This window comes from Hyaena hyaena, unplaced genomic scaffold (assembly GCF_003009895.1).
Source record: "Hyaena hyaena isolate Hyena2069 unplaced genomic scaffold, ASM300989v1 scaffold_56, whole genome shotgun sequence".
Taxonomy (NCBI): domain Eukaryota; kingdom Metazoa; phylum Chordata; class Mammalia; order Carnivora; family Hyaenidae; genus Hyaena; species Hyaena hyaena.
This window is the reverse complement of record NW_024080688.1, coordinates 4,397,444-4,407,291: the sequence shown is the minus strand read 5'-3', so window position 1 is coordinate 4,407,291 and position 9,848 is coordinate 4,397,444.

Below are 9,848 nucleotides of genomic sequence, written 5' to 3'. Positions count from 1 at the left end.
GGCACCGGGCTGGCTCAGTTGGTAGAGCATGTGGCTCTTGATCTCAGGGCTGTGAGTTCAAGCTCCAAGTGGAGCCTACAGCAACTAAAGCTGTGTGTTACTGGTGCAAATAGACCAGAGGCACAACACAGAGAGAACCCATACAAACTCATTCATTTACGGAAAACAGAGTTCTAAGGAAACAGGGGTGTTTGATGATTTCTGTTTCTCTGTCTAGATACACTGTCCATCCTTCTCTGCTCTGCTCTGTTCTGTGCCCCAGAGCTGACCTTTATGGATTCCGTCAGTGGGTTCCCCCTACTCTGGTTTCTGGCTGAGTTATGGTGGGTTCCACACCAGCAGGAGATCTGAAGGAGGGACAAAGATGGGGTTGAACGGCCAAGTATTTATTCCTCTGGCCTTTTCTCTCGCTCTTGGGCCACAGTGGCTGGTATGTTTTTCACGGTAAGTCTCATCTTCTATACAACAGCCTTTTTCTTCTGCTTTTTCGCTGAGTCCAGTAAGTCATGCCTTCCCCTTAACCCTTCAGGCTTAGATGTGGTACATGTTCCCGGCTAGTACTATCCCAAGATGCTTCACCGTCTTTTGCAGTTTCCCTGAACCCTGGCCCCCATCTTTAAAAATAGTACCTTTAAAGGTCGATCAATACCAAGTGTTGGCAAGATTGTAGAGCAACAGAAACTTGTTGTAGGAATCCTACTGCTGTAGGATTATAAATTACTACAATAATCTTAGACAAGTTTGGTATTATCAAACAAAGTGAAGACAGGTATATCCTATAACTTTACCTGTGCATCAAGAAGTGTACAGAACATTCATTATAGCATTGTTTATAGTGGCTCAAAATCTAAATACAATTGCCCATCTACACGAGAATGAAAATACACTGTGTATCAATGGAAAGCTGTGGAACAGAGAAAATCACCATTTTGGATAAATTTCAAAAATATGACCTTGAGAAAACAAGTGAGACACCAAAGGATACATTTAATAAGATTCCACAGGGGTGCCTGGGTGGCTCAGTTGGTTAAGGGTCCAACTTTGGCTCAGGTCATGATCTCAGGGCTCATGAGTTGGAGCCCCCCATTGGGCTTTGTGCTGACAGCTGGCAGCTTGGGCCATGGAGCCTATTTCAGATTCTGTCTTTGTCTCTGTTCCTTTCCTGCTTGTGCTCTCTTTCTCTCTCAAATATAAATAAACGTTAAAACTTTTTTCAAAAATATTCCATTTATATAAAGTTCAAGAACAGTATTCAAATTCAAAAATAGTATTCAAGTTAAAAAATACTTAGTTCAAAACTAAGTATCATAATTAGGAATGCATACATAACTGTAAAGAAAAGCAATGAAAGGTTAACAAAAATCAAGGCAGGGGTTAGTTATGGCTGAGAGAGAGAAGAATGAGATTGGAGCAGGACAAACAAGGGGTTTCTAAGATACTCATAATGTTTTATTTCATAACAGATTGTGATCCATTGGTTATTTTATTTCAATGAACACACATGTTTTATCTTTGTGTACTTGATATTTATTTCTGTAATTGAGAACACAGAAACTTCTTCTAGTAATGACTGATTAGGTAAATCAGGCTCAACCATCCCAATGAGAACAGCTATAAAAGCTGAACAAAACAATGATAACAACAATAATATTACTTATTATTATTTCTACAAAGAAACAGTTTGAAACCCTCAGAGAACTAATAAGGCAGGGAAGAATGACCAGGTCATGACCTGGAAGAAGATGTAATGCAGAAAGGGGAGTGTTTGGGGCTACTTTCCCCAGGAGCAACTTGCTAATTCTGGAAGAGAACTGAGAGGCTGGTAACCTCACTTGTCTTCCTAACGTCTTTATGAGGCAGATGGACCAAAGTTAAAGGAAAAGGAGCCCTGGTAACTCTCCCTGCCATGGGGTCCGGAAACAGCTGCCTCTAGGAGTGTGATTAAACAGGAAGTAGAACAGCCCTGGAAAACACTGCAATTCAACTTTGAATATCTCAGTGCCTAAAACTGCTGAATCGCTAATGCCCTTTCATGCGTTCCAAAAGCAAAAGTAAAAACTCCCTGGGAGTAGAGGATAACATAATCCAAGGCCTAAGCTATTGGGTTTATTCTAAAGACTTGAAGCTGGTTTAACATTGCAAAATCAATTTATGTAATGTATTTATGTTAGGCAATGATAACATAATTAAGGGCAATTTACATGATCATCTGCATAGATACTAAAAAGCATTTCATAAAAACTTGATCCATTAATGATTTTTTCATTAAGTTTTCATTTTAATTCCAACGTACTTAATATACAGTGTTATATTAGTTTCAGGTGCCATTAATGATTTTTTAAAACTCCTAAGAGTCTTAGTTAAATTCCTAAGAATATAAGGGAAATTTCTGAATCAGAGAGTAGATATTCTCAGTAAACCTACTGGGAAAATTATACTTATGGTGGAATACACAACTTCCCATGCTATCATCATTTCTGTTCAGCATTGAACTAGAGGCTAACACCAGTACAACAAAGAAAGAAAAATAAACAGAAGGTATACAAATTGTAAAGGAAGAAATACAATTAATTGAACAGGCTATGAGAAAATAAATGAAACTTAACCCCTACCTCATACCATATGTTAAATCAATGAATGTAATTTTGCTCCCTAGGGAACATTTGGCAATTCTAGAGACTTTTTTTTTTTTTGACTGTCGTGGCAGGAGAGAGGCCATGCTACTGGCATCTAAGGAGTAGAGGCCAGGGATGCTACTAAACATCCAAAATTGCCCAGGACAGCCCTTCAGAACTAGCTGATCTAAAATGTCCATAGTGCCAAGGCTAAAAAAAACCCCTGTGCTACATCAACTCTAGGTGAAGAGATAAACCAAGTACAGTATGTTTATACAAAAATGCTATGCATCATTAAAATATGCAATATTAGCTATGTGCAACAAAAAGAATGAACCTCATAAACACTATGTTCACAGAAAGAAGACACAAACAAGAACATATTATATGATTACATTTATATAAACTTCAAAAACATAAAATCTAATCTATGGTGTGTTAGACATCTGAATAGTGGTTGTCTTTGGGACTGAGAGGAGGACTGGTGACTAGAGAGGACAATGGGGGGCTTCCGGGGTGCTGTTCAATTCTATTTCTTAAATAAGTATGTTAATTTTGTAACAATGCATTAACTGGACAGTTATGTTTTGTGGCAATTTTATGTATATATATGATGCTATAATTCAATATATAAGTAGTAAACACTTCAATGCAAATACAATAGCAGTACTTAATGAAACAGAAAACAAATGCAATAACATAGAAAATTAAGAGAACCAATGTTGGTTCTTTGAAAAAACCCTAGAGAGGCCAATAAAGAAAAACCAAAAAGGCAAAAATAGTTCATTTGGAGAATATGGAAGAGATAATCACTACAGAACTGTCAGACACTTGAAAAATCATAAGATTAATAACTCTATGGCAATAAATCTGAAAATGTAGATAAAATGGACTCATTCACAGAAAAATATAACTTGCAAAATCTGACACAAAATGAACAAGAAACTGAAGAATCCTAAACTTATGGATGAAGTCTACCAAATACTTAAGAAAGAAATAATGCCCAATATTGCAAAACATCTGTCAGAAAATAGGAAATGAAGAAATTCTTCCCAACTAGTTTTATGAAGGCAGCATCACTTTGATTCCAAAAGTGACCAAGACATTAAAAAGATATAAAACAAGAAAATTATAGGCCATCTTGCTTATTCAATATAGATGCCAAAATCACAATCAAAATATTAACAAAACTATGGGGCGCCTGGGTGGCTTAGTCGGTTAAGCGTACGACTTTCCGACTTTCACTTAGGTCATGATCTCGCGGTTTGTGGGTTCGAGCCCCGCGGCGGGCTCTGTGCTGACTGCCAGCTCGGAGCCTGGAGCCTGTTTCAGTCTGTGACTCCCTCTCTCTCTGACCCTCCCCTGCTCACGCTGTCTCTCTCTCCTAGAAATAAAAAAAAAAAAAAAATTAACAAAACTAATTCAGTGATAATATTAAGAATGAGGAAGAACAGGGGCAGCTGATTGGCTCAGTCAACCATCTGATTCTTGATTTTGGTTCAGGTCATGATCTCACAGTCATGAGATCAAACCCAGTGGTGGCTCCATACTGGACATGGAGCCTGCTTAAGATTCTCTCTCTTTCTCACCTTCTGCCTCTTCCCCATTTGCATTTTCTCTTTCTCAAAAAAAAAAAAAAAGAAAAAAAAGAATAAGGAAGAATACAATAGAATCAAATTGGGTACTCCAGGAATGCAAGGATGGTTTGATGTTAGAAAACTAGCCAGGTAAGATATGCTGATAGAGTGTAACCTGGAACAAACATGATGAACACGTTCCCTCTGAGAGTGAACCTCTATCACCACCTCTACTGAACATTTTCTGGAGATTCTTGACAAAACAACACAGAAGAAAAATAAATGAACAGAAGAAAGAAATAGCAATGTCTTTATGCATAAATTAAATGTTTTATGCAAAGAATCTATAGATAAATTATTATAATTAATAAGTGAATTAAGCAAGATTGTGGATACAAGTCAGGGCATAAATCAATTGTATATTTTATACCTACGAGAAACAATTAAAAATAATTTTTAAGTAGCACTTATAATAGCATCAAAAAATATTTAATACCTAGGAATAAATCTACTGAAGGATGTAGAAGTCCTCTGCACTGAAAACTATAAAACATTATTGGTAGAAGTTAGAGAAGATCTAAATAAATGGAGACTTATACTGGGTACTTGAACTGGAAGACTGAATATTAGAAGTAGGTCAATTTTCTCTAAATTGATCTACAAATTCAATGCAGTCTCAATAAAGTATTCAAGAAGAGGGGTGTTCTTGGTATGGAAATTAACAAGCTAATTATAAAATTTATATGGAAATGCAAAAGATTAAAAAGCACTAAGATATTCTTGAAGAAGAAAAAAGGTAAGAGTATTAAATCAATCAGATATCCAGTCTTATTTAGTGTTGAGTTTCAGTGTTTAAAACTCTATGATACTGATGCATGGACAGATAAACACACATAATGAGACATAATAGAGTCCAAAACCCAATTCATGTACACAAAAATACCTGATATACAACAAACATGGCATTGTTCAGCTGTGGGGAAAAGATAGGGTTTTAAATAAATGGTTTTTGTGTAGATTGGATAGCCCCCTCTCCCCCAACTCCCACCGTGCCACCAGATCATGTCCAAGTGCATTGTAGAGCTAAGTGAATGAGAAAACAAAAAGCCTTTAGAACTACACTGTCCCCTACAGAGACCAGTGGGCATATGGGACTATTTAAGCTTAAATTAATAAAAACTGGGGTTCCTGGGTGGCTCAGTTGGTTGAGCATAGAACTCCTGATTTTGACTCAGGTCACGATCTCATGGTTTTGAGATCAGGCCTCATGTCAGGCTCTGCACTGACAATATGGAGCCTGCCTAGGGTTCTCTCTCTCCTTCTCTCTCTCTCTGCCCCTCCCCTGTTCCAGCGTGCATGCTCTACTCTCTCAGTAAATATTAAAAAATAATTAAAATTAAACAACATATAAAATTCAATTTGTCAATTGCACTAGCCATATTCCAATTGCACAACAGCCACGTGTGGCTTGTGGCTACTGTAATGCACAATGCTCACATAGGTCACTGCCATTATCACAGAAAATACTAGTGCCCAGCACTGCTCTAGAACACAGCTCAGCAAGCTATGGCCCATGAAACAAAACTGGCCCACTGCATAACTTTGTAAATTAAGTTGTATTGGAAAACACATAGGTCCATTCATTTACATATTGCCTATGGCTGCTTTCACACTACAGTTGCACAGTTGAGTAGGTCTGATATAGACCGCATGACCCACCCCACAGGCTTATAATATTTCTTCTCCAACCTTTCCCAGAAAAAATGTTGCAGATCCCTGCTCTTGCAAATAACATAGCAGAATTTACTCATAAGTTTGGGATCTTAAATAGAACATGAAATATAAAGCAATGAAGAAAAATTGTTACATTGAACAAAATTAAGAACTTATATTTATCAAAAGACTGAGAATTCAATGGAAAAAGGACTATTTTTTTTCCAACAAACAGTACTGGAAGGATTGGACATCTCTATGCTAAATAAATAAATAAATGAAGTAATCGTAATTGCAGACCTTATACCTTTTACAAAATCTAACTCAAAGTACATGGACTTAATGTGTAAAGTGCAAAACTCTAAAACTTCTAGATGACATAAGAAAAGAATCTGGGTTTGGTGATAGGGTTTTCATGATGTATGTAAGCATGATATAAGAAAAAAAAATTGATAAGCTGCCCTTCATTAAAATTAAAAATTTCTTCTTCATGAAAGACATAATCATGAAATGACAATCCACAGACTGGGAGAAAATATTTGCAAAACACACATCTGGATAAAGCACTTGTATCCAAAATACACAAAGAACTCTTATTCTTATAAGAGTAAGAAAATACACAAAGAACTCTTAAAGAACCCGATTTAAAACTAGGCAAAGACCAGAAGAGACTACTCATCAATGAAGATATACTGACGGTAGAAAAGCATATGAAGAGATGCTCACCTTTACGTGTCATTAGAGAATTGCAAATTAAAACAAGAAAGAGATCACTACCCACATCCTAGAATAGCTACAATCCCCAGACTACCAACACCAAATGCTGATGAGGATGTGGAGCAACAGGAAGTCTCATTTGTTGCTGGTGGGAATGAAAATGGCCACTCTGGGAGACAGCTGGGCAGTTTTTTGTTTTTGTTGTTTGTTTCTTGTTTTTTTTTTTTTGTTTGTTTGTTTTGTTTTACCAAACTACGCAAACTCTTATCATACAATCCAGCAATCTTGCTCCTTGGTATTTACCCAAATGAACTGAAAACTTATACCCATACAAATATTGCACATGGATATTTAGAGCAGCTTTATACACAACTGTCGAAACAGGGAAGCAAGCAAGATATTCTTCAACATACAAATGGATAAACAAACTGGATATTTCGGATATTAATCCAAGCGATGGAATATTACTAAGCAATTTTTAAAAATGAGCCACCAAGCCATGAAAAGACATGGAGAAACCTTAAACAGATATTGCTAAATGAAGGAAGCCAGTCTGAAAAGTCTGTATACTGTATGAATCCAATTATATGACATTCTGGAAAATGGCCAAACTTGTAGAGATCGTAAAAAAAATCAGCAGTTGCCACAGGTTTGGGGAAAGTGGGGTGAGATGAGTAGATGATGCACAGGTTTTTATGGTAGTGAAACTATTCTGTATGATACTCTGATGGGGGATACGTGATATTGTGCATTTGCCAAAACCCATTGAATTAAGACAACACAAAGAGTGAACATTAATGGAAGCTTTGGGCTTTAGTTTATAATAATGTATGAATATTAGTGCATTAGTGCCAACAAATATACCATGGTGATGCAAGATGTTAATAACAAGGGCACCTGTGTGTGAGGGTGTGTGGGGGGTGGCCGAGGTGGTATGCGGGGGCTCTCTGTACCATATAATACTTTTAAAAAATAAAATTTCTTTTTAAAAGGTAGTCAACCTCATGCAGGAAACTGGCAATTTCAGATGAAAAACACCAAACAGGGAAGTATAAGAGCAAGATAATAAATGTAAGAGAGCCAAGAGTCAGGAATTGTACAGGAACCAGAGAGCAGCAGACACAAGTCAGAAATGCAAATTAAGCTGTAATGAGATACCACCAAACACCTGCCAGAAGGACTAATATAAAAAAGATACAGTATCAAATGTTGGCCAAGATCCACTCACATATTGAAACTGGAATCTCACAGAAGTGTTTGTGAGAGTTTAACCTGTAAGAGCACTTTGGAAAACGTTGAACATCAGCTTGTGAAGATGAATCTATCTGTACTTTATGACCCGGCAATTCCATTCCTAGATGCACACCCAGCAGAAATGTGTGTGTGCGAATGCCAGGAAGACATCTATAAGAATGTTCCCAGCAGCGCTGTTCATAAGAGCCCGAGTCTAATTTGCAAAGTGAGAAAAACAGGCACAGGGGCAGTCCCTAGGTGTCTGGTATCTGCCCTGTGATAATGAGGGCAGGGGACAGCGGCCAGGAGTATAAGTGCTCCACAAAGGAAGTAGTGGGGAGCACTATGGGCTCTAGGCTGGGTGGTTTCCACATGAGGGGGAGCCCTTAGAGGAGACTCCCTGGGAATGTGGGTAACTCGGGGGGGGGGTGCTGTCCCTCCAGAGCCTGCAAGGTCCAAGATGTCAAACCATCAAAAGGGAGAATATAAAAAGGCACGATTAATTCAGTGTCCCACCTGAGGACCCAGGGATGTGAGCGAAGCCACTCCAGACCATCCTGTCGCAGCCAAACCAGCCGGGACTGGGATCACCAGCCACCCGACCCACAGAATTGTGTGAAAGAATAAACCGTTATTTTAAGCCACTATGGGAGTGGTTGTTACACAGCAAGCACTAACTGATCAGAGGATGACCCCGAACTGGCCTCTGACAATCCTGGCATGTTCTGCTCCTCCCTCCTGGTGAGATACCAGAGGCTCTGATAATGTGATACAGGGCAGGGGCCTGGGGGACCCAGGGGGCAGGGCAAAGGGGTGCTTGGAAGTGTGAAGAAGTGAGGGGTGATTGTGTAAAGGAGGCCAGAAGAGCCTAAACATCATCTAATCTCTGAGATTCTTTTTTCCCCGTGGCTAAAAGGGAACTAACCACAGCCTTGTCCTAAGGCAATGGGTTTGGAAGTGTTTTGCCAACTGTAAAGCTCAGACCAAGTTTGAGATATTGCAGCCAATGCCCTTCCTCCCCCTCAGAGGCAGCTAGAAGGACCTTTCCTCACTGACGCACCACAGCCTGCTAGCACTCTGAGGAAACATGGCAGATTCTAAATGATGCTCAAATCATATTTGGTTTCTGTTAGATAACATCCCGCTGGTTACTCAGCAGGTCTGCTGCAGGCTTCTGAAAGAGCAGTTACTATCTCAAAGGCCAGGTCAGAGCAGATGTCCATGTCCAGCAAGGTCACTGAGGGAAGGGAAAGTACAATCCTGAATGTAGGCAAAGCCCCACCAGCATACGCTGAAACCTCATCCACAATTTCATAAGCACTATATGGGGGTTCCCTCTTGACTACACAGGCTTCCCATCAAATATGAATGAAGTGGAGGTCGAATGTATTACAAAATTAATAAGGCAGAGGGGCAGCTGCCAAAGCCACTCAGAATGGTAATTGCTTTCCCATGCATCCTCTGGAAAGCAATTTCATGTTTGTCAAGAACTAGGAGTGAAGACTCTCCTTAGATATTTACGTGGTCAGGCGCAAAATGGGGCTTTGCTGCACACAGTCAAGCGTGGCTCTGAAAATACGTGTGTTTGAACTCTAGTAAAGAGGCTTTTATTTTATCAACCAACTTAGAAGAGAATGTATTCTTTAAAGAGAACAATCTCCCACTCTATGGCCCCAGTTTTCAGTTTAGATTTTCATAGACCGTTGCCCAAAGTTACCTGGACCATGAAGAATACTGAACTAAAGGCAAACATTATAGAGTCCTATAGTCAACATGTGACTTTTGCAGTTTCAAAGGTACTATAAAGGGTAAGTGGGTGCAGGCTGAAGACGATGTATGTAATTTTACCCCACAGCATTACGGCACGGAAAATTCTGTTCATTAGATGTACATTCAGGGCTAATTCTAGGGTTCTGGAAGAAAGGAAGGAGCTGCAAGTCTCCTCTCAGGAGAACACGAGGAGAATGAACAGGAAGGCACGAACCAGAGGCAT